Consider the following 18912-nt stretch of genomic DNA (forward strand, 5'->3'; position numbering starts at 1 on the left):
TTGGGGTTTGGTAATCGAATTTTGGCCGGAAAACTTTGGAGCTGTTTTTGTAGGCGCGAAGAATACGTTTTTCTGTTTTGTTTGGCAGCTCTGCCGGGGAACTGTCATCGTGGTCCCACATGTTTCCACTTGTCTGCCTTTGAGTAACTAATTTCAGAGTTATTTCCGGGGGGATAGCAACCCTATTCCGACCAAAGCAAACTGACAACAGTCGACATTAGCACGGTTGTCAAATGAGAGCCCACAACAAAAGCACCAGCTGTCAAATGGTAGCCCATAACAAATCATTGTTTGGGTTTTTGCTTTTCAAATTTGATTTTTGTGATTTTTCTGTTTACCTTTTTTTGCTTTTTTTATTTTGATCGTCAAAACAGTGCGCCCGTACACTGAGAATCGGCATTACACATTTTCCAGTTTGCTTTTACACATTTGCATGGGACTTTTGAGTTCAACCAGGATAACCATTGTAATATGTATAATACTGATTCTCAGTGTTTGTTTTCTGAACTTCCAAGATGGCGTCTTCTTCGCTACCCCCTGGTTATTTCACTCAGGTTTTCTCTAAATATAACTAGACTGAAATACGATTTGGATGAATTCAATAGAGCTCTGCTGTATTAAACTTACTTGAACGCAGGTTTACCCAAAATTTAGAAAACAATGCTTCCAATACTCAATCTTGAGTAGGGTTGTATTTTGACAGATTGCGATCGTATTTAGATTATTGTTTACTTCAAGAACCACACGCTTGTTAAAGGCAACTTAATTTGGAGACCAATTGAATCCAATTTCAACGCAGTTTGAAACTGGTTTCGTTCGATTTTTTTATGGGAAATACCCAGTTTCTCAGAACTTGATTATTTACACGATATTTAAAAAAACCCTTATAAAACATTTGCTGCAAGTATGTTCGGTTGAATAACTCATTAGTTACTGCTGTGTTGCATTAATTACTTTTGATAAGATTCTTAAATTCCTACTCAGAAATGAGTAAATTTGGCGTCTGTCAGATTTGGGTGAACTTCAGTCAGTTTTCGTTGAAATCTTAGTAAAATTCACTCAAATCTGACAGATGCCCCGTTTACTTATTTTTGAGTAGGTTCGGTTTCGATGAAAACTGAGCGATTTTGAACGTGCGTGTGGATACGCTCATCCAAAATTACCAAACTTTGGGTTATTTTAACCCAGATTTCGTTAATGAGCAGTTCTCTCAGATTTCGGTTATTCGATTTTTTTTTTTAATTTTTAATCCGACTGAAACTTTTTTGGTGCCTTCGGTATGCCCAAAGAAGCCATTTTGCATCATTAGTTTGTCCATATTATTTTCCATACAAATTTGGCAGCTGTCCATACAAAAATGATGTATGAAAATTCAAAAATCTGTATCTTTTGAAGGAATTTTTTGATCGATTTGGTGTCTTGGGCAAAGTTGTAGGTATGGATATGGACTACACTGGAAAAAAATGATACACGGTAAAAAAAAATTCGTTTATTTTTTATTTAACTTTTTGTCACTTAAACTTGATTTGCAAAAAAAGACAATTTTTATTTTTTTATATGTTTTAGAGGACATCAAATGCCAACTTTTCAGAAATTTCCAGGTTGTGCAAAAAATCTTTGACCGAGGTTTGAATTTTTGAATCAATACTGATTTTTCAAAAAATCGAAATATTGGTCTCAAACATTTTTGAGCTTCATTTTTCGATGTAAAATCAAATTTGCAATCAAAAAGTACTTTAGTGAAATTTTGATAAAGTGCACCGTTTTCAAGTTAAATCCATATTTAGGTGACTTTTTTTTTTAAATAGTCGCAGTTATTCATTTTTTAAAATTAGTGCACATGTTTGTCCACTTGTGAAAAAAAAATTTGAAAAGCTGAGAAAATTCTCCGTATTTTGCTATTTTGAACTTAGCTGCTGAGATATTGCAATGCAAAGGTTTAAAAACAGGAAAATTGATGTTTTCAAAGTCTCACCCAAACAACCCACCATTTTCTAATGTCGATATCTCAGCAATTTATGGTCCGATTTTCAATGTTAAAATATGAAACATTCGTGAAATTTTCCGATCTTTTCGAAAAAATAAAGTTAAATAAAAAATCACCAAATTTTTTTTTACCGTGTATCATTTTTTTCCAGTATAGTGCGTATCCATACGTACAACTTTGCCGAAGACACCAAATCGATCAAAAAATTCCTTCAAAAGATACAGATTTTTGAATTTTCATACATCATATTTGTAGAGAATTGCTCTAATGCTGAATAACTGTTTTCAAACATTTTTTTTCATGCTAATTAATAAAAATTCACATTTCACTAATGATCCGCTAAATTAAAAAAAAACCTTAATAACCAGTAAATACGGTTTTCATGGCTTACTGACCGTGTAGAAAATTTGGTTCAATTTTAAACAACCTCCATTGTGTAGCCATCCGTTGAAAGGTTAAAATATCACAAAACTCACCGACTCGTGCCCCGCTGACACTCCGCGATCCAGATAAGCCGCAATCGGTAAATGTCAATCTTGCACGGATAATTAGAGCCCGTATCCAGCCAACCAATCGTTACCCATTTTCGGCCAAACTGCGCCGTGGCTGTCAAAATATGCTTATTAATTAAGCTGCCTGACTTTGTTTGCTTCCCAAAGCAGGCCTTTTTTTTGAATTTGCTTTTTGAAGGTCGTCTGTCAATCAAAGTATTCTCAAAATGTCAGCGATAAGCTATCAATTTGCTCGATTTATTGACCTCTCGGCACGAACCAGCTGTCAAACAGACGGGAGGGAGAAAAAAAAGATGGCGCCAAGCAGTAAATGATCCCTTTTCTCGCGAAAAAAAGAAGTTCGGTAGCGAACGGAATAAATCAGTTGCATGCCAAGCAGCCCGGTGGCGATGATGGCGATAAAATCGTGTAATCTGATTGAATCAAGTCTCGAAGCCGGGAGGTGGATTTCATATACACATGGAGTCTCTCATAATGGATGCAATTGGCATGAAGCGAGCCAGGCGCGATTGAGATATTGATCGTTGCAGCTGATCGAAGCGCAGGCTACTGCGATTCGTGACGCTGCAATATTTTTTTGTATGGGCGGTCGGCAGTGTTGCCAGAAGTGCAATGTCGTCACGCTGCACGCTTAATGAAAAGTGCAGAAGTGATTTCGACAACTGTCAATTTGTACCCAATTTTGGGTGTATGAATCGCAAACTGGTGCAAACTCCGGAATTGGGCCAGCCCGTCCTTGATTCTTTCGGCCAGGCAGCGAATTCCGGCCGGTTATCGACTCGTATGAGTTATGGCATTCCTTCGGGCCCGCGCTCTCTGTCTATGTAATTGGGCGCCAATTGTGGCCTGCCAGTGTGACCATAAACATAAATTTGCATAACATTCTCCCGTTTCCCAACACCCTGTCGCCCAACGCTCGGCACAGACCTGCTGTCTTTTTGTGCACGGAAATTCCGCTTCACGATCGGATCGAATTGATTAGGCCTCGCGTCGTTCAAGCTTGCGGGGCTTGGCTTTTGCAGATCTTTGGATGCAATCAATGTTATTATTTTCCAGAACCCCAGAAGGATAAGCAAGCGCGCACCCGCACAGAACACATGTTTGGCCGAATGACCGGCAGGGCTGTGCGTTTCGTTGGCGCAACCATGGGAAAAAAAACAAAGAGTAGGCTGGGAGAATTTGACGGGTACGATTTGACCCTATTTTGACTGAAAGCCGTAAAACTCATCTGTCAATAAATTTCCAGAGTGATTTTCAAGCGTTACCAAGCGTTACACCTGTCAAACTGACAGCTCCAAACTGTCGTTTCCGGAAAGTTCCACCGGCCTACTGCGCTCAACCGGGGAACCAATTTGCGGAGGCGGCGCCGCCGCCGCTGCGTCCGTCCTGGCCCTGCAACGGAATTCACCGGTTGTCGTCGTCGTCGAAAAGACACAAAAACCTAGTCTGCTAAGTGAACGTTACACCTCTAAGAGGTGCCTTGCTGCCCAAGATATGTGGGTTTATTGCATAAATGATCGGAATTCGATACAGTTTGTGCGCTGTGTTGGGCTCGTTTAGATTCAGCGTGCGGCGACGACGCCCTTGAAGGCAGACCCAGAGCTGGCGTGTATGATTAGTAAGCCGGCGTCGAGATTAGTAGGCCTGGGCCTGAGAGGTATGCCGTCGGTATAGGAAGCACTAAAATGGCTTTATAAATTTGCACTACCTTCCGAAGAGCCGCCCGCCCCAAGTATGCGAAAAGGTGGAACTTTTTCAAGGTCTAGTGCTCGAGAGAGGAAGGAATTTCGCCCTGTCAACATTTTTCTTAACTCAGCGCCTACTCTCTGCACTACATTTGCGCGATACTTTGTGAACGGGGTCATTGGTCGCGCGGTGAGTTTGCAGTTAATTTCGAGTAAAAAGTATGCGGAAAGGCACTTTGTGGGAAACTGGCTGCAAAACTGGTTGTCATTTTGGTTTCTGATATATCTGGAAGGTGGTTGGGCGGGTTTTTCAAAATGGAAACTGGTACCTCGCGAGAACAGCTGACATTTACAAGCGCGGTTGGAAGTTGGAGCAGTAAAGCGGATTTTGAAGGTTAAAATGGTGGGTTTTGCAAAATTGCAAGGTGATATGCAGTTTTGGAATGCGGAACTCATTTATTTGATGCTTTTGATGATTGTTTACTTAGTTTTCCGTAAAAGTGTAACGAGACAAAATGATAACATGAGTTATCCACAATACTTAAAATAAAATAAATTTAAATTGTTTTGTCTGCTTTCTGATTCTAGCAAAAGTTTTTTTTGTCATGCAGCTTATAGCTGTTTTTGAAACGCCTACCGCCAAATGACAGCTAATATATTTCACAGGGACAGTGACAGCTCGTGCTCGATATATCTTTGCATTAAGACACTGTGACGAGGAGTTCGTCGTTTTTGAGTTATATATTTTTTTTTTCATCGGGCTTACAAAGCCTTATGAGTTTACGTGTAATTTGTAGCAAAGTGTTGTCATCATTTTGACCGTGCACGTACATTAACAATCACTCAGTTTCATCAAAACCGACCATACTCATGAATGGGGTTTGAGGACATATTCCAGATTTGGTTACCAAATTTCACCAGACCTAATGGAAACTAAACTCATTCCTGAGAAAGTTTAAAGGGATACTATGATTTTGGCAGAAGTTAAGACTTATACTTTGTTGACATTTTAAAAGTTTAAAACTAATTTTAACTCGCCAGTGTAAATTAGGACTAACTTAGGCTCAGTTCAAAAAAATATAAATTAACCCAAAAATAACGAACTTCTCGTGACAGTGTACTGATGCTTTTCAAGATTTTCAAAATTTTCAAAATTATCAGGATTTTTAAGATTTTCAAAATTTTCAAGATTTTCAAGATTTTCAAGATTTGCAAGATTTCCAAGACTTTCAAGACTTTCAAGATTTTCAAGATTTTAAGACGAAAACGGGAAAACATCTTTTTTTTCACTAAAACTGTGATAACATTCAAAGATTTTCAAGATTTTCAAGATTTTCAAGATTTTCAAGATTTTCAAGATTTTCAAAATTTTTCAACAGTTGCAAAGTAACCGCCGACCTTACAAGTCGCATTCTCAACGCCAGTCCGCAGTTTGTGTGCGCGTCGCCGCTTTTTTCAAAATGTGCACCGTAGACAAAAACAGTGTGGTTCTGGATTTTTGTCAACTCCAAAACCAACCAAGCCCAAAGCTTGTAAAAAAATTTCTCGCAGACCTTCAAGTAAACCAAGAAAACTTGCGAGCATTGCAATTATGCAATAGAAGAAGAATAGCCGTGCTGCAGTTCGCCGACTCAGCAGTGGCCTCGTCCATCATCGACAAACCTCTGGTATATCAGGGTTGCAAAATCCCGATTTACCTGGACAACAACGCTACGGAAGTTCGTGTGCTTGACCTACCTCTAGGCATAAGCAATGATGACGTAGTCAAAGTGATGAGTAAATACGGCGAAATTTTAACCATCACCAACGACCGCTGGATTAACTTCTTCCCAGGGATCCCAAATGGAGTTCGGACCCTGCGGATGTTGCTGAAACAGCCAACGCCGAAATCAATCACTGTAAACAACGCTGCTGCAGCAGTGACGATTATAGGCAAAAAATCGCTTTGCAAACTCAAAGCAAAGAACAAAAAATGTGCGGATTCGATTAAAAAGGTGAACCAAAACAGCAGTACACAACCGATTGAACCCGAGCCAAGCAGCAGCAGAAAAAGCAACAACAGTAAACCAGACCAAAATGCAATGGAAACAAGTGAAATTGCCGAAGAATCTAACGATGGATTCGAGACCGTGCTTTCTAAGCACACTCGCAAATCCCGGAAGCGCTTGCAATCATATTTGGACGCGGATTACGACTTAAGAACAAAACGAAGAGAGATGGATAAAGAAGAAACAACAGATGAAGAAGACGAAGATGCCATACAAGCAAAATATTATTACAATAAGTGTTATGAGTTAACGGTTAAATCCTCGAAGGAAGAGGACGAAGAAAAAAGTAAAGAACTTGATAATTTAAGATCCAAATTTGCCCGTAAATATTTGAAACTAAGACAGAAATTGTTAGAAAAAAGGCAGTGATCAAAAACTTTGTAAACTTTCCTCTCCTACTATCCACCTTGAAGAGACGAATGCACAATGGTGTAAAATCTCTATAATAAATCAAAAAAAAAAAAAAAAAAAATTTTTCAAGATTTTCAAGATTTGCTTTTTTCTTTAGATTTTTTAAGATTTTTTTGATTTTTTTTTATTTTTTAGATTTTTTAGATTTTTTAGAGTTTTTAGATTTTTAAGATTTTTTAGATTTTTTAGATTTTTTAGATTTTTTAGATTTTTTAGATTTTTCAGATTTTTTAAATTTTTTAGATTTTTTAGATTTTTTAGATTTTTTAGATTTTTTAGATTTTTTAGATTTTTAAGATTTTTTAGATTTTTTAGATTTTTTAGATTTTTTAGATTTTTTAGATTTTTTAGATTTTTTAGATTTTTTAGATTTTTAAGATTTTTTAGAATTTTTAGATTTTTTAGAATTTTTAGATTTTTTAGATTTTTTCAAGATTTTTAAGATTATTATGATTTATATGATTTTTATGATTTGTATGATTTGTATGATTTGTATGATTTGTATGATTTGTATGATTTGTATGATTTGTATGATTTGTATGATTTGTATGATTTGTATGATTTGTATGATTTTTATGATTTTTATGATTTTTATGATTTTTATGATTTTTATGATTTTTATGATTTTTATGATTTTTATGATTTTTATGATTTTTATGATTTTTATGATTTTTATGATTTTTATGATTTTTATGATTTTTATGATTTTTATGATTTTTATGATTTTTATGATTTTTATGATTTTTATGATTTTTATGATTTTTATGATTTTTATGATTTTTATGATTTTTATCAAAATCATCAAAATCATCATTTTTATGATTTTTATGATTTTTATGATTTTTATGATTTTTATGATTTTTATTTTTTTTATGATTTTCATAATTTTTATGATTTTTATATTTTTTTTAACTTTTGAAAGATTTTTAAAATTTTATCAGTTTATTGATTTTATGATTTTCTTGATTTGCTATTTTTTTTTAATTCGTTTTTTCAAATATTTTACAAAATCTACAAAATTTTACATTTTCGAGATCTGAAAAAAAAAGATTTTTATGATCAAATTGCTTTTCAAACATATTTGCTTTAAACAAAATCTTTCACCAAAAAACTAATGATTTTTTCGTTAGCGTGTATGCTCATTTGGATAACAGTACTCAGCTGGCATTTTTGACAGTATTTCCTCGTAATAGTTATCGAGCTATGGCAAACATCGGGCACTTTTTGTCAAATGTTAGGCTAATACGATCCATTTCATTTAAACCGAAAACATTCAGCATTTAAAATCCATTGAATAGTCAAATAATGGTTAATTTTTTGTCAGCCACGCTTTTTTCAAATTAGTTGCAGTTGATGTTATTGAACTTTTGTTATTTCCGATAGAAAATTTAAACATAATTGGAAAAAAATATTAATTTGATGCACTCATAATTTCAAACGTTCCAGGGATTAAGCTGCTCATGCCTTCCATTCAATAGCAATTAAATTTAAACCATCGCAGTAAGTAGCAAAAATGAGCTTATAATTAAGTGAGCCACATTAAAGTGCACACACACACAAACACACCACCTTCTCCAATCCCGAACCACTATGTTGATTGCTTCGTCTCTAAAAACACAAACACACACACCCACACAAACATAAATACGATTATAATAATGCAGCCCAGACCACCAACACCACCACCACCATCGCCGCCTGCTTAAATCCGATGCAAAAATGTGTGCAGCAAAAGTGCAAGCAAAATTATGCGCTTATCCTGGGCTTGGAAGCGTGCCCACCGCCAACGTTCTCCTCTGCGCTGTTCCAATTAATTATTAACTTTTTTTGCTGCCCCCTCCCTTCCTTTGGCTAAAGCCACTTAAACCCGACATTTGCTTTGAAAATGAGCTGCATTTTTTGTTGTTGTTGCACCTCACACCAATTTTAATCCGCTGCTACCGAACTGCATTTTTTTCCCTCGGTGCCGTTTTGTTCATAGATTGAGTTACAAAGTGACAGCTGTCAAAATTACACGTTTATTTTGAAATGCATGTATTCTGATGAAATTCATAACAGAGGAAATTGTAGAACAGTGTTGCCAAACTATGTCTTGAATATTGCTCTATGATGTTTTTTTTTACCCACTTTTGCTCAGTTCATTTTCGATAGGTGAGAAGTAATTATATATTTAGGGGAGGAGGTGAGGTGGTCCTGCGCTAAACATGAATGAGTTTTCCACATTCCTTAGCACCACCTCTCCGTTCCCCTCTAAATAATCTAATGGAAGCGAAAAAGCCACTTAAAATGAATGGAAACTGTGTGCCGAAAAGTGCGCAAATAATAATTGGTTTAATTTGGTTCGGCTTGGCCACCACAGCCCCCGCCAACTTTGCAGGCTAGGGTCCACGAAAGTCATGTGGGCGTGCGCGGCATGGCACGAGCTGATGGGTTTTAAATTTATGCACTTTGAAGATTACTTTGCTTTTCTTACTTTTGGGGTACCATTTTTTCAAAGAAGTTGAATTTCGAAGGATTTTCCTTCTCCTGCTTCCAGAAATAAAAAAAAGTTGAAGTGACGAGAGTGAATGAAATCGAGGCAGTTCCGAGCGTGTTTTATGAGAAAAGTTGGAAAATGTAATTACGGCACGGGGGGCGAAATAAGTGGCAGGATCAGCGAAATAAAATAAAATAAAAAAACGAGGAAATCCTCGAGCGCACGCAAACTGTCAGTTCTTTATGAAAATTGCGAGGTAAACAAGCGAAATTAATTTCGCTTGTTTTAAATTCGAAGAGAAGCGACTGTGTTTGTGCATTTCAGCAAATTGCACTTGTCTCTGGGCTGGTGAGGTGGAATGGGTTTCATTTTGGAAAAGTTTTGATTCGCTCATTTTGGAGCGAATCATAGCAGGATGCTTTAGGGGAAGGAGAAGGATTGAGATTTCACTGTCAAAAGTGACAGCTTTGTTGTTCACACTCTCATTTTAAATCACTTATTTTTCGTCAAGATCAAACCTACTCAGATAGATTCACTCAAACACGAAATTTTCATTGAATTCTGAGTTACATTCACTCAAATCTGAATTTCTGAATCTGGAAATCTGATTTATGAAAACTGAGTTAATTTGTATATGCGTAAACTATAATAAAAAAATCTTGAAAATCTTTAAATTTAGAAAATATTAAAAATCATAAAATTTTTGAATCTATTGAATATTATAAAAATAATCAAAATTTTAAAAAAATAAAAAAAAATCCTGAAAATTTTGAAAATTCGGAAATAATGAAAAATCTTGCAAATCCGGATGATCTGGTAATCTTGAAAATCTTGAAAATTTTGAAAATCTTGAAAATCTTGAAAATCTTAAAAATCTTGAAAATCTTGAAAATCTTGAAAATCTTGAAAATCTTGACAATCTTGAAAATCTTAAAAATCTTGAAAATCTTGAAAATCTTGAAAATCTTGAAAATCTTGAAAATCTTGAAAATCTTGAAAATCTTGAATATCTTGAAAATCTTGAAAATCTTGAAAATCTTGAAAATCTTGAAAATCTTGAAAATCTTGAAAATCTTGAAAATCTTGAAAATCTTGAAAATCTTGAAAATCTTGAAAATCTTGAAAATCTTGAAAATTTTGAAAATCTTGAAAATCTTGAAAATCTTGAAAATCTTGAAAATCTTGAAAATCTTGAAAATCTTGAAAATCTTGAAAATCTTGAAAATCTTGAATATCTTGAAAATCTTGAAAATCTTGAAAATCTTGAAAATCTTGAAAATCTTGAAAATCTTGAAAATCTTGAAAATCTTGAAAATCTTAAAAATCTTGAAAATCTTGAAAATCTTGAAAATCTTGAAAATCTTAAAAATCTTGAAAATCTTGAAAATCTTGAAAATCTTGAAAATCTTGAAAATCTTGAAAATCTTGAAAATTTTAAAAATCTTGAAAATCTTGAAAATCTTGAAAATCTTGAAAATCTTAAAAATCTTGAAAATCTTGAAAATCTTGAAAATCTTGAAAATCTTGAAAATCTTGAAAATATTGAAAATATTGAAAATATTGAAAATATTGAAAATATTGAAAATATTGAAAATATTGAAAATCTTGAAAATCTTGAAAATCTCGAAAATCTTGAAAATCTTGAAAATATTGAAAATATTGAAAATCTTGAAAATCTTGAAAATCTTGAAAATCTTGAAAATCTTTGAAATCTTGAAAATCATGTATTTAATATACCTCATACATTTAATTAAATTTAAAAAATCCTCAGACTCCACCATTAACTCGAGATCTCAAAAATTCAAACATCAAAAATCTTAAAAATCGTTTTTTTATATTTAACATTTTAAAAATTTTGAAAATCGTAAAAACTTTCAAAATTTTAAAAATCTTAAGGTATTTTAAAAAATTTAAATTTCAAAAAACCTTAAAATTCTAAAATTAAAAAACTCTGCGAAAATTTCCAAAATCTAAAATTATAAGATCCCTAGCATTTTGATAATCTTGAAAATTTCAAAAATATATATCAATTTAGAATTTGTTTGAAAAAATCTGAAATCTTGAAAATTTTTGTTCGAACTCGAAAATTTATTTATTTAAAAATTATGAAAAAACTTTAAAAATTAAAGATCTAAAAAATATCAAAGAATTTTTTTTCGAGTGTTATTTTCTTTTAAACTGAATAAGGCCGATGCAAATATTTAAAAAAGTTTTTGTCCCTCGGCCCTGGCCGAGTCAAGAGGGCAAAAAAATAAAAAAAATATAAAAATTTAAATAACAAGCCATAGTCTTCACATTTAAATGAAAAAAGTGTTTAAAATGCATTTTACACTAGTTCAGTTGTTTTGCAATCATTAGTTTTCAAAAAATCTAAGATCTGACAAAAACAAAAATTGTATCGAAAAAAAAGATTTTGCATCGAAAATTTTCAAAAAATCATAAGATTTTTTTATAAACCCAAACATGCTAAAAATGATTTTAAACGCAGAAGAATGTATTTTAATTTGATTTCAGCTGGTTGCACTTGAATTTTCATTGAAATTTTGATGTTTATTGTAAAAATATTTTTTTTGCCCCCTGATTTTTCGGGCCAATTTTGAAGGGGGGGGGGGGGGTGACAAAAACTTTTAAAAATATTTGTACCAGCCTAAATCAAATTTAAAAATTTGTTTCCGATCTCGAAATTTTGAAAATCTCGAAAATTAATGCAAAATCAGCTTTTATTCACAAATACTGTGTAATTTTAAATAAGTGTGTAAATTTCCATCAGTGCCTACTTCGATAAAAAAAAAATCTGCCGTTTAACATAACCTGCCCACCCATTCTTTTCCAGCTTAGATAAAAATTAAACCGATCAAATTTGAGGAAGCGAGCAACTTTTCAAGCAAACCCTCAAATAATCATGTCATACTTCCAAATTATTGCGCCGTTGCTCAACCAGAAGCCATAAATCCTTACATTTAAAGCTACTAAACCGGCCAGCATTCTTCGCCGGTTAATCATTAATCAGGTTCGCAGAGATATCCTTTAATTTTTTGCTTATCAACCATGTTTGAGACAAGAAAGAAAAATAGAACAACAACAGCAAAAACAAAGCCCATCTCGTCTTTCATTCACGCAAACGACGACGACAACCGGAACGGGGAATCAATTAGTCGGAGTGGATCGAATTACGAGCGACGTGAGTTGGTTTTTGTCTCTTCTCAAAGTAGTTTTATTGCTCTTGCTGAGTGGCCCTTTGCGATGCTTAATTTGGTTTGTTTGGGTTAGGCCCTTTTAGAATGTCGACGATTGCAAGCTGTCAAAATGCTTAGCTGTCAGATATTTCACATTTTTCAAAGGGGCTACACGAATTTAATTTGCAAGGATCGCAAAGTGGGCATCCTTTTTGTGAGAGGTTCTAGGGAATTCGGTGCGTAAAATTGTTGAAATCGCAACAAAAAAAAAAAAAAAACAGATTGATCTAATCGTTCCTACTTGTTGAATTAATTAATTCAAGGAGGCCAACTAGGGTGTCGCTCTTTATGGTGATGGAATTCCGCGGAATCAATTAGTAGTACGCGAGTTCTAGCAACAAAAAAAAAACGCGAGTAACATTTAGTACAATGTTTTAGTACAACCCGTTTGGAGCGTTCAAGTGGATCTGATTAAACAAGAATTGGACAGTTTTAGCACCGCACGAGAATTTATGACCGCGCAACTTTTAATCTGATCATAATGTCCAACTTCAGCGCAGCAAAAAAAAACGGGAAGCTTATTCGCACAGATATGCATTCCCCACTCTTACATGGATGATTAAACTCGAATGATCGTGTTTTAATAGTAGGCCGCGTGCGGTGACATGACAGCCTGGGCTACTGCGACCAAGTCCTGCCTGTGCGCCTACTAGATTGCGATCTGGCGACCAGCACCACATGCGTTTGTCAATGTCACCTAGGTTGAGGTTAGGTTTACGCAGCTTTTGCTCTTGACATTGGTGCAAAATTTACTGGCAGCACTGCCGATCGGCGATCGCGAATTGCAAATCGTTAATCGCCGGGTTTCACTTTCATCTGCGCTCACAGGCCATCCAACAACTTCATCCGAGACTTGTCACCGCCACAGCAAAAAAAAGAAGTTGGAAATAATAATAATAATCGCATTAATGTGTGCACTTTTTGCGTCACCACGCGCTCGTCGCCATATTGGAAAAAAAAGTGACAGCTTGACATATGGAGCAGCGCATTGCTCCAACGCCTACTACTGCGGCGCGGGGAGGGGTTCCTCTCATCGTGCAGATTCCAGAGGGTGGAGGTTGGACACCTGCAAATCGACAAGTCTCCGGGGACCGCGGTGACCTTGAGAGAGCTCGCTTTGCTTGGAGTTCGGAGGGACAGGTATATGCGGACAATTATAATTGATCGATGGTAATCTTGTGCCGGGGCTGGGTCTCTTGAATACACACAACGGTTGAGGTGGTTCGGATCGGCACATTTTAATCTGATTTAGGATTCGATCGCCCAGAGTGAATGGCTCCAGGTGGAGCGCGATCTTAATTGAATTAGATAAAAGGGGTTAAATTCCTGCCTAATTGAGGGGTAAACAAGATCGGTGCAAAAAGTGAGTTTTATTGTATAGAGAGGCAAATTGTAGCTTTGAAAAGGCTCGAGCAGGAAGCATGTTCTGTGGGATTAAAAAAAGATAAAATCTACGTTTGGCACTGCCAAATTTTAATACATTTCTCAACATTCTAATTCGAGGGCAACCCTGAAAAAATACACTTTTCAACAGAAACGTCAAAAAACCTTATTTTAACCCAAAAAGGGCAGTTTTTTCGTAAGCGTGTTTTGTTTTGTTTTCACAACTTTCACCTGTCACTTTAAATTGACTCTTATCACATGGTTGGAACTCCATACATCCTGTTAGCCCAAAAAGTGTGACGATTGTTGAGTTCTGTCGCTGGTATAGTGTAAATTTGTCCAAGCTAGTCACAGCCTACTTAGCATAAACAACTCTCAAATTTGAATCTCTTATACCACTCGCAGATTGACAGACAGACCTTGTTTTCGCTTTATTTACCAATTCTGCGTAATTCAAGAAATGTTTTCAAACATGATCGATTTGTGGAGATTGTGTAGCTTTAGTGGCGCTTGAGTGGGGGTGGGTTGATAAAATCGTGGTTTTAAACATGAAAGGAGCAGATTTTGCAGTTGCGAATGGGGGATGGGAGGAAGACGACCTCCCATATTTTTGTTCGATGTCACAGAATTCAAGCCATTTTACCAGCATTAGCTAAATACCTGTTCCCAAACGAATAGAATGATGAGCCATGATTATTGAACATGCAATTTTTAACTGCACAGATTTTTCCGGCATTTTGGAGCATGAAAAGTAAATAAGTTGCAAATCAAACGGCTGACACGCGAGGCGCGCGAGAAGAATTATGAAAATTCAAATCATGGCATGCTGCGATTTTGTTTACTTGAGGCATCTTCTCAGTATACCAGTTTTGATCGGATGAGGGGTCAATGCATATTTCATGTAGCCGGTATCTGTTTACGATTACCAAAATTTTGTAAAAAATTAATAATTAAAAAATTGAACGAAAAATGGGATGTTGTCGTTTGAGTAACTTTTAAAAATGTTGAATATAAGGAAACTTACTAGAAAATTAAAATTTGGTTTTAAGTAAGTAGGAAAAGAAAAACATATAGGGGAAATTCTCGTATATTTGGCAGGTTAAGCTCTCGCTCCTAACTCCATCCAATTTGCTGATTTTTACTATTTAACACTGGAACGCCCAACGCATGTCCAACTTACACGAACGCCCAAGCCTCCCAAAAAAGGTGGAACAGTAACTTCAACTCGCTGGTTCTCGGGCATAACTCAACCAATCGGAACGATTCTTGTTTCCAGTGATTTGTGAGAATGTTTAGATAATCCTAAAATTTTGCAGAACTTGATTTGAATAAATCTGTAATATCTGCGACCGAAAACATCGTTCCACCTTTTTTTAAAACAACTACCTCCGCGGAATTTTTGGCGAATTTTTGTTTACACGCGAAAAAAAAAGTTAGAACGATGTTTTTGATCCCATAAATTACAGATTTGATCAAATTAAGTTCTGCAAAGTTCTGGAATCATCTAGACATCCTAACAAGTCACTGGAAAGAAGAATCATCTTGATTGGCTAAGTTCTGCCCGAGATCCATTGAGTTGAAGTTACCGTTCCAACTTTTTTGGAGCCTTGGGCGTTGGAATGTTAAACAAATAACTTTGAAAAACTTTTGATAGAAACTTGCTTGCTCACTACTTATTGAGCTTTTTATCACTCGATTTCAATTCAAAACGCTTTTAATTAGCTTTAATTGAATGTCAAAGTTCTGACCTGCCAACATTGGAGGCACGCTGGAATTAGATGCTGTTCCCCTAGGTTACATAATGTAGCCAGCTTGACAAAGTGTGACATAGGAGAGAGGGGGTAATTTTTGGACGATTTTAGCGTGACATACTTTATGGATGACGCCCAAGGCAGTCACTTTGGCCCTATAAAAGTTTCCGAGTTTTATTACAAGAGTTCAGTCAAAAATGATGAAGTTAAATTGCACGCCGAAGTGCCGTTGAGTCAACATTATGTACTGGATGGAAATACATGCTGTTATCCAAAACTAAAAATCAGGGATGGAATAATCGCAAAAAAAAATAATTTCGCTTGCGAACTTTCTTCACTCGCGAAAGAGAGAGAAGGCAAATCACGGAAAAGAAAATCGCTCCCGAACTTCTCCAAGAAAATCAATCTGCTGATGATTTTTTGTGAACACCACTTAAAAATATTTATTTCACTTTGTTTATACACATTGCCCATCTACAAAATGTGACAGGTCGTATTTCGACGTGTGACGTTACATTTGCTAATGTAGTACTGAAAAAGATATTCTGCCGAATAATCAAGATGATGATTTTTTTAGATTCCTTTTACCGATCTTTCGTGCGCGAGAGAGAAGAGCCATACTCCCTTCGGATTTTTTCTCTAGATGAACGTCCAATGATTTTCTTTTGATGATGATTATTCCATCGCTGCTAAAAATACATAACTTGCTACTTTAGATAATTTTATAAAATTCAAAATATTCTGACTACACGCACTATGGACGACCCATCGGTGTGCAAAACTGCTATAAAAACTGGTAGAAAAGTTGCAGCTCTCCACCGCGAGAGGCAGCACCTGTCCTGTCCTCGTTTTTGAACCTAAAGTTCCACATATGTGCTCTTATCCAATATCACTAAAACTTTAAGTTTAGCAGCCATACCAGATATACAGATAAATCTGTATTTTACAGATTTTTCGATTCCAAAAATCACAAAAATCCGTAAATAAAATTTTTTTAAAATTATATTTAAAAATTTCAACAATTTAGTAACAGAATAATGTTTAATTATGATTCAAAAGCTTAAATCTACTGTTAAAAATTTCAAAATGTCTTCTATGGCTTCGAATTCGACATGACACAGATAAAATACAGATTTCCCATAAAATTATCTGGCATCGTTGAGTCCAAGGTAAATTTTGCTTAAAATTTTGTAAAAATTTCTGTAATGAAACATTTTTCCTAAAAGAATTTTGTTTTATTTTTGTTCAACACGTTTACCAAGTTATACCCAATAATGAGATCAATAAACATTGCTACTTGCCGATAGCAAACGAAACGGAAAAAATATGTAATTTTAAGAATGTGTTCGAAATTTAAGATTATAATTTCAAATTTATTGTAGTTTTTCAGATTTAAAACATTTTTGTGATTTCTAAGATTTTATATTAAATGAAAATCGATTTAAGATATTTTTATTTTTCTAGGTCGTTGCAAATATTTTTCAAAGTTCATCTCGCCCTGCTCTTCAAAAAATGTTTATCACAAAAAAAGCAATTCTCGTCAATACTTCGAAATTTTGGAGAAGGAAAGGCATTTTAAAACACTTTTTAAAACAAAATTTTATGATTTTTTGGACTTCATTTTTTTATTGTTTTTAAAAGATTTTAAAGACTTTGAATATTTTCAAGATTTCCAAGATTTTCAAGATTTTCAAGCTTTTCAATATTTTCAATATTTTCAAGATTTTCAAGATTTTCAAGTTTTTACAAGATTTTCAAGAATTTCAAGAATTTCAAAAATTTCAAGAATTTCAAGAATTTCAAGAATTTCAAGAATTTCAAGAATTTCAAGAATTTCAAGAATTTCAAGAATTTCAAGAATTTCAAGAATTTCAAAATTTCAAGAATTTCAAAATTTCAAGAATTTCAAGAATTTCAAGAATTTTAAGAATTTCAAGAATTTCAAGAATTTTAAGAATTTCAAGAATTTCAAGAATTTCAAGAATTTCAAAATTTCAAGAATTTCAAAATTTCAAGAATTTCAAGAATTTCAAGAATTTCAAGAATTTCAAGAATTTCAAGAATTTCAAGAATTTCAAGAATTTCAAGAATTTCAAGAATTTCAAGAATTTCAAGAATTTCAAGAATTTCAAGAATTTCAAGAATTTCAAGATTTTCAAGATTTTCAAGATTTTCAAGATTTTCCAGATTTTCAAGATTTTCAAAATTTTCAAGATTTTTAAGATTTTCAAGATTTTCAAGATTTTCAAGATTTTCAAGATTTTCACGATTTTTAAGATTTTCAAGAATTTCAAGAATTTCAAGAATTTCAAGATTTTCAAGAATTTCAAGAATTTCAAGAATTTCAAGAATTTCAAGAATTTCAAGAATTTCAAGAATTTCAAGAATTTCAAGAATTTCAAGAATTTCAAGAATTTCAAGAATTTCAAGAATTTCAAGAATTTCAAGAATTTCAAGAATTTCAAGAATTTCAAGAATTTCAAGAATTTCAAGAATTTCAAGAATTTCAAGATTTTCAAGATTTTCAAGGTTTTCAAGATTTTCAAGATTTTCAAGATTTTCAAGATTTTCAAGATTTTCAAGATTTTCAAGATTTTCAAGATTTTCAAGATTTTCAAGATTTTCAAGATTTTCAAGATTTTCAAGATTTTCAAGATTTTCAAGATTTTCAAGATTTTCAAGATTTTCAAGATTTTAAGATTTTCAAGATTTTCAAGATTTTCAAGATTTTCAAGATTTTCAAGATTTTCAAGATTTTCAAGATTTTCAAGATTTTCAAGATTTTCAAGATTTTCAAGATTTTCAAGATTTTCAAGATTTTCAAGATTTTCAAGATTTTCAAGATTTTCAAGATTTTCAAGATTTTCAAGGTTTTCAAGAATTTCAAGATTTTCAAGATTTTCAAGATTTTTATGTTTCCAAAATTTCTAAGATTTGTATGATATTTTAATACAGATACAGAAAACTGGTTTGACCAAGCCTTCTGGTTTAAGAGAAGGAGTTCTGAGTTAATAAGATTGATTTTCTGGCAACCTTGTTATGTTTTTGATCATAGTAGCAAAAAGAGGAAAATTTACAAGTTCAATTAATGTAAATTTGCTGCTTTTCACTTTAAAATTATTTTTCAAAGCTATTCTAATTGTCTAACGGCACTTGTCTCCGCTCTTCATGCAAATTAATTCAATGTCGTAATATTTCATCATTTAATAGAAATGCGGGGAAAAATCTGTAACAACCTGCTGCTGTCGGGCGTTACGTTATAGTGTCAGTCCAGCCCGGTCGTGAAAACTAGTTTCTCATCGTGCTCTCCATCCACTGAGAAGGCACATGCGTCGCGGGCGACATCTGATTAATTTGCAACAAGCAAATTATCTTCATTCTTCCCGCACTGACAGTTGGCTTCGTGCAGTGCTGCTAGTTTTC

This window comes from Culex quinquefasciatus, chromosome 1 (assembly GCF_015732765.1).
Source record: "Culex quinquefasciatus strain JHB chromosome 1, VPISU_Cqui_1.0_pri_paternal, whole genome shotgun sequence".
NCBI classification, from domain to species: domain Eukaryota; kingdom Metazoa; phylum Arthropoda; class Insecta; order Diptera; family Culicidae; genus Culex; species Culex quinquefasciatus.